Here is a 7,974-nt window from a genome sequence, read left to right on the forward strand (position 1 = left end):
CCAGGCCCGGCCAGCCGGCCGCCCCTTCAATTCGTGACGCGCCCGCCAGCCTGCGCACCACCCGGCACGCGCCGTGCGCCGTGCCCCCGCCAGTCCCTCTCACGCTGCTGTTGCCGTGGCATTGGTAGGCCGCCTCGGCCCGGCGGTCGGCGGATCACCGGTTAGCTGGCGCCTGGCGATCGGCCGCGCCGCGCTGTGCCGCGCGCGTTACTGCGATCGGGGGACGTTGTGCGCGGTGTGCCACATACACATGCCATCCGGCCCCTGGGAGTGGAGGTAAGCGTCGCGTATCCATGTCCCCGCCGGCCCCGGTCGTCGGCATCGTCGCCACCCTTTTGCCAGGGTGACGAGGGGAACAGCAGTCCATGCCGGGGCCCCAGGTGTGGTACGCGTATACATCCAGCATCCCATCGTCCATCATGCCGCTGCCGCTCGTACCTGAGATCTTGAGAATACGATAGCCGATGCCCGATAGGTTGTCATGTATGGTCTCCTCCTCCTCGTATGCATGTGGATAAAAACATATACGTACGGGTACTCACTGTTCATCATTGCGCTCGGTCGACGTATCGCATCGTATCCTCTGGTCGTATGCGTCCGTCTCCGAATGTCTGTCTGTATGGGAGATGGCGCGAGCGAGTGGACCTGGTAACTCGTTCAAACCGTTATGCCACGACCGGGAGCGCGGGAAACCCCTGCATCTCAGGCAGCATCTCCATACGCCATGGAGGCATGGACTGATGGAGTCACGCGTCGTGCAGGGGCGCTTGCTCTCCCGCGCACTCTGAGCGCGTGACACCAGTTACGGCTCGGCTCTCTGAACCTGTGATCTCTTTTACTGACGGCGCTTGCGACCTCGATCGGTAAAAATTCAGGTGCTCCATCTGCTATTCCGGACGAAAAGGAAACGGAGATGTTCGAATTTGTCCGAATGGAGAACGGATCTGGGGACTTCTTTTTTTTTGGCTGCGAAGGGGTGTTTGGACAGGGCAATTATGATGCACAGCTACGTGTAACATGCACGGCCACTGGACTTTAGTGCGCTTTAAGGAAAAAGGCCGCCGGGTGACACCTTACACACGAGCAGGTGTGCCATTAACACGTCGTTAAGCCTCTCTCAAGAAAGGTTTACTACTACTCAAGATCGCAATCGCAACAGTACTAGGTTTTGAGCGGCCGTCAGTACCATCAACACGCTGCTAAAAGTGCTAAACCTTGTACTAATGCGGGGATGGTCGGTTAACCAACACTCACCAGTCGGATCTTCTGGCTGGCCTCTGGTGATGCAAACAGATATCTGATGCTGAGAAAGCATATCCTATCCTGGTGAAGCACACAGCGCACACACTCGTTCCGATGAACTCCTCTTTGCATCGATAATCGTTTGTTTTTATTGTGGTGTGGTTGTTAATCCTTATGCATCGGCTTCCGGTTCCGCATCTAGCGAGTCGTCCTGAGCTCAGCTCACATGGCGAGCGCGTGGTTAACAGTAAACAAGCCTGAGCCCCAATCGGAGGAACCCCTCTCGTGACATCACGTTGCAAGTCTGAGCCCGATCAGTCATGCCGCTGGTGTGCCTGGTGGTAGTAGTAAAAACCGCTCTGCACCAATCGAGGTGCGCGGGATGGCTGCGACTGTGAGCACTCCCATGGCTGGCGCGCGCCATGGCGGTGCAGTGTAGCGGTGGTCCACGTCCACGGCGCCGCTCGTCACAAGTCCCGACGCCGAGCTCGTAGATGCGGGCGCGGGACGGCGGGGGGCAGGCAGGCCGACGCCGCCGGTGTGTGTGTGTGTGTGCGGGGGGGGGGGGGGGGGGGGGGGGGGGGGGGGTTTACTGGTGCTAATTCATGTTTCAGCTAGTTGTATGCGTTAACCATGGTTGGGTGTTTTGGTTATTGGGTGAGTACGCTAGCTGCTAGCAACTGAGCTGCCGGGGCCTGTCACTTAATAAGATTGGCTCTCGCTCGATCGTCCTGTTCGGCGGCACCAACACTGTGGCACGATACTTAGAAGTATTAAATATAGATTAATTATAAAATCAATTACATAAATGAAGACTAATTGTGAGACGAATCTATTAAACCTAATTAGTCCATGATCTGATCATGTGATGCTACAGTAAATATGTGCTAATCATGAATTAATTAGGTTTAATTGATTCGTCTCGCGAATTAGCCTTCATCTGTGCAATTGATTTTGTAATTAACCTATATTTAATACTCCTGATTAATATCTAAATATTCGTTGTGACAAGGACTAAACTTTAGTCCCTGGAACAAACACCCTCTCAGTTTCATTAATGTATCCTCATCACGTGGTCTCAATTTCTCAATTGTATCTTTGTCATTCCAATATGTTTCAATTGCTTCATAAATATGGGCAGATGCAATTAATTTGTCTCAATTTCTTTGATGTCAAGCATATTTGCAGCCACCTAAGTGGTGCAAAGGGCTTCACATTAAAGCTAACAGCATAGTAATTATTTTTATCAATTTCTTCATAAATCTCGTAGGTTTGTGATGTGTTTGCCAGCTTGTCAAACAACACATTAGTTATGTAAAATTCACATTGAAGCAGTTTAAGAGAGATAAATGAATAGTGATCTTAAGTTGTGTATATGAATGGTATATGGCATATGTCTACTTGCCCCCTTTGATTCCTGGCTCCGCCCCTGGACGCAGATGCAGTGAGTTAACCACGCTGATACTCTGCTGCTGCCTGCTGGTGGTGGTCTGGTCTGGTGGTACTGTAACTTTCTGCAGGCGGGCAGCAGCGAGCAACTCGAACTCAACAAACTCTGCTGCGGCTGGCGGAGAGTGGCGTTAACTGGAAGCGAACAAGAAGGCAAGCTGGAGAGAGAGACAGGCGCATTGAGGCGGGGTGGGGCGGGGACGGGGAGGGGCCCCGGGGACCAGTGCGGGTGGATCTGGGGGCATGGCTGCCGAGTGCTGGCGACCTGCGTGGGCTGGAGGAACTGGACCCCCGCGCCTGTTTGCCCTCCCGCCATCATCATGCTCCATTCCTCGTTCCTTATCCCTGGCTAAATCATCCATCCATGGAAATCAAGGTCAAGTGCTGGTTTCTCAAAATTTCCAGAGTCTTGCTCATCACTACCATGATAGGTAAAAAGTGAAGAACGTGCATTGCATGAACATGAACATCTTGCCGACGAGACGACGACTGTTTCGTTTTTGTTTTTGTGGGGCAAAAGGACTGGATTTTTCCGGCGGCGAAATCCGGAGAGGCTCGTGAGTGAATGCTGCAGCGATGGTTAGGTTAGGTGGAAGGATCGGTCGCTGCGAATTGAAGGGAGTTCGTTAGGTTTTCCCGCCAGTTACAGTCGCCGCCCCGGTTCGTACGTGCGGCGCCAGGGGATCGTTGCCTCTTCATTTCCTTTGCCGCCAACGTTTCCTTCCCTCCAAATGTCACAAAATTCAGGACCCTGCAGCCTACGTACAACAGCGGTGAATCACGAAAGGACACGGCAGGTGTTCCTGGACATTTACTCCGGTCGTAGTGTGGGCGTCTTCCAAGCATCCCTTGTCATGGATAAACTGATGCTAGCATAGGACTACAAGTATTCTCTCATGGAGAGAAGCACTGTTGGTTGGAGTGGTGACGGTGTAGTGAGTGCATGCTGGTTCCCTCCATTGGAGTTAAAATCTTGGTGTTTCCGAGTATGATAGGTGCGTGAATCTCTAGTTGCTGTAGAGGATGAAAATTACAGTTCATCCATTAACAAGATATTTTTTATGGGGAATCAAATCATTCATTAGAAAATTGACTACATGTTTTCTTTCCTTTGTCCTCTTTGCAAAGGGGACTACATAAAAGGAAATATGAAAAGTAATAATTAAGAAATTGTGTCCTCTGTATTGCAGTTGCAGGCTTGCAGCCGCACATAACACATTAGAGTAATAATGCAAATCCTAAAGAATAAGTGGTGATGGAACGGATCGAACAGCAGGTACATCGGACCAGGATACGACGTCTACATGGTATGACAAGAGCACCGTACCACACTTGGGTACAGCATCCCACAGGCGCTCGTGCTAAGCCCATCCGCTAATCCCCGTCAACGGCGACAGGTACACGAATCGTGTGACAAAGAGCACTGTACGTACCACACAAAGACGATACAGCAGCCACAATTGCTCGTGCTAATCCCATCCAGTAATCCCCGTCAACGGCGACAGGTACACGAACCGCATCAAGCTTAGCTCAGACCGAGAGATCGAGCTCATCCTCAGCCTCCCTCTCGTCGTCGCGTGCATTACTCCATACAATGAAAACGAACTGGACGCGCCAACAAAAGCGACGCGTGTACAGTGGACTCGACCGGCACCAGTCCTTGCCACTCATTGGCAATTTGGCACTCTGAACCCAGCATTACTTGTCCAGTGAATTATTTCCCAGGGACGTGCCAGTGAAAATAAGCAGGTTAGGTTTAAGTGAGAGTGAGACGACTCACTCACCGTAATCACAACCAATCCATGGCACAAGAAAGTTGACACAAAACTTCTCTTTTGAAGCTTTGCAGGCCTGTAATGGCAGTTTTACCCACGGGTACGGGTACCCGCGGGTCCTACCTAGATGGGTAAAGATACAGGTATAAAATTTTACCCACAGGGGTAAAGGTACGGGTATGTAATTCTACCCGCGGGTAAAGGTATAGGTATAAAATTCTACCTGTGGGTACCCAATAGGTACCCGGATTAAGGTACTCGGATTAAAAAAGTCCGTACAAACATTTAGCCCAAGCCTATACAAACCCTAGCACACCACCCGTTACCTAAGTCCTAATCTTATTCTCGTGCCTTGTTCCCCACTTCCCATCCTCGTGCCTCGTTCCTCACTTCCCCAACCGCCGCCAGTCCTCCAATCCCCTGCCCGTCTCCTGCGGTCCTGCCTCCACCCCCGAGGGCCGCGGTTGCTGCCTTACTGGACAACATTTGATCTTATGTTGTAATTTCTTATTTGGCTTGTGTGCCAACTTAGGACTTATGCACATGTGACAATTTGAAAGTAGAGAATCTGAGACTTATTTATGTCAGTATGTTTGTGATCGTGAAGTTTGAGACTTATTTAGCTATCAAATTATTGTTGTACTCTTGGATATGAACTCATTGACATGTTTGTGTTCAATACCCGTCGGGCACGGGTAAGGATTTTTACTTGTTATGTTTGGCGGGTACGAATATAATAGAGATAGACGGGCAAATGCTTTACCTCTACCCTACCCTACCCGTTGCTATCCCTAGTAGCCAATATACCAGTAGCCAGTGCCCAGCAGGTAGCTAGCGTTGCTCATCAGCGACCGGACACGAGTTAGATGTGCACGCAGCTTTTCAGCCTCCTCTGCATGCCGTTGGAGCAGTCCTTTGTTGTCAAGTGTCAAGTGTGTAAACCGGGCGAGCTAGCGGCCAAGCAGCAGCTAGCAGGGGCAACCAGCGGCGAGCACGCACCGAACAGGCCGAGGGCGACGCGCAACGCAGGCACGCAGTGCGCTGCATCCTGGCGGTATTGGGGCACCCGCCGGCAGGCGCAATCAATGGAAGCCTCCCGCCGTGTCTGCGTCTCCGGCGCCGGGTCGCTGTCCGCGCCGCGGGCAGGGTCGCTGCCGCCGCAGCTGGGCGGCCGGAGCCTTGCCCCCCGCGCCCCGCTGCCCGCGACGCGCACACGCCGCGTCGCTTGCGCGCACGCCGTGCCATGCCGGCCGCGGCTCGGCTGCATTCCCACACGCAGGCACTGAGGCACGTCGCTGTAGTCGCGGTCAGTTTCTGCTCTGATGCGGCGAACGTGAGAACTGGTAAAAGCAACGTGCGCGCGTGCAGGGGTGCAGGAGCAGAGCATGGTGGGGGTTGGCTGGCTACTGGCTGCTGCAGGGTGCAGGGTGGCCTAGCTACCGAGTAGAATAGCTGAGGTCTTTGTGTAATTGCGTGTGTAGTGTACTACGCGTGATGGCTTGGGAGTGTGGGAAAAGAGACGCTAGGTTTTAGGGTTCTGGAAGGATGTGCAAAGTGAAAGCATGGAAATGATCTTGGGCTTAACGTATCATTCTAAGATTAGGAGTGACGTATCATTGCATTTTTCTCAAAAGAAATGAGAGACGAAACGAAACGATCGAAGCGAAAACAAGACACTGTCGCTCACGCCACATCTCCTGCTACTTCCTAGTCTACAACTCTAGACGCCAACCAATTCTTCTGACTTTCAGAGTAAACACAAGTGTCACCGAACCAACCAGTAATACAAATTACAAAAGAACTCCTAACGTACGACAGAATTCTTTAGCACGGGATTCTCTCTGATCTCTGACAGAGATTAAGAAGGGATAGTTATCTTGCCGCTGTCAGTAGTAGGTGTGCCGACACTTACCAGCACGGGCCTGCTGAGGTAAGCAGCCAGCACCTGCCATTGCAAGCCACTGCAACGAACAAACCTGCCACAAAATATATGGAGTACCATCTCTTTTCAGGTACAACTTGGCAGGATCCTGCTGACGACACTCTGTTTTTTCTTGTAAGTTGTAAAAGAATAATGGGAGAGAATCTTGCAGGTGACAAGGATAACAGAGGAGCTAGCCATAGATCACTCAACACCTGGAGAAAATAATTGTGAAAAGAAAATGTTTTTTTTGAAGAGTGAAAAGAAAATGTTTGATTGGTTTATCCTGCCCAGGCATTATTGTTGCTACGGCATATTCTGTCATCTGAGGTCAAGATCTGTCGATGAAACATTGCTGGGCTGTGCTTCTTGGATCGATGAGACGACGACGACGACGCTATGCATCATTGCATCGTGCATGTTCATCCGCCGTGCGCATTTCGATGATGCAATTGGCAGGGAGCTGTGGGTTATCGTGCAGTTTGCATCTCGGTCACATGATACCTCATGTGGTGCTAGCTCGGTACAGCCGTGTATATTCTTTTTCTTTTCTTTCTTTCGTCAAGAAATATAGTTTTTTTTTTCTTCGGAAGGCTGGAAATGGCCGGGGAATATTGATAATTGGCAACACATGCGCACAGCACGTACGTACCTGGAGAAAAGACTCTGAATCATTCTGAATGATGAAAAGGATATCCAGTTAGTTTAGGATTTTATTTTTGTTCAGTTAGTTAGTTAATGGCTGTTTCTTGTACAATTGTACTCTGCTTGTACGTATTATTGTATTATTGGGCATGAGTAGCTAGCCATGGGACAGTCCAAAAAGGTCCCAAACTAGAGCAGGCTGTGCGCCAGCCGTACATGCGCGCAAGATTTGCCATTATACGAGATTCGGAATCGGAGTAGTTAAAATGATTAAATGGGACAAGGAAGCACACCGTGCACCTTCTTCCTCAATGCAAGGAGGAGAGCGGAGCAGTAGATTGAGAAGGTTGTATTTGTATGTGTGGAGCACATCCTTGTTTCAATACTGGTTCAGACTTCAGAGTAGTAGACATGTTGAGGATAGAAGAAGAAGAGACATGGTCTCACACATGGAGCTACCATCTGAAACTACGGGGTGTTTGATACGAGGTGCTAAAGTCACATCGGATATTCAGATGCTAATTAAGAGAACTAAATATGAGCTAATTATAAAACTAGTTGCAGAATCCTGTGCTAGTTCGCGAGACGAATCTATTAAACTTAATTAGTCCATATTTTGACAATGTGGTGCTACAGTAACCATTTGCTATGTAGCACCACATTGTCAAATCATGGATTAATTAGGCTTAATAGATTCATCTCGCGAATTACATTCCATCTGTGCAATTAGTTTTATAATTAACTTATATTTAATACTTCTAATTAGCATCCAAACATCCGATGTGACGAACTTTAACAGCCCTCGAGTCAAACAGCCCCGTACAAAAAGCTACGGTGAGGTGGTGTGTGATGGCTAGTAGTCGAGTTTGTCGAAGGGTTCAAATCATGGTGGCTGCGTGCACGACGCATTAAGAGGGTGTTTGGATACACCCTTCTAAGCTA

This window comes from Setaria viridis, chromosome 2 (genome assembly GCF_005286985.2).
Source record: "Setaria viridis chromosome 2, Setaria_viridis_v4.0, whole genome shotgun sequence".
In the NCBI taxonomy this organism is placed as follows: Eukaryota; Viridiplantae; Streptophyta; class Magnoliopsida; order Poales; family Poaceae; genus Setaria; species Setaria viridis.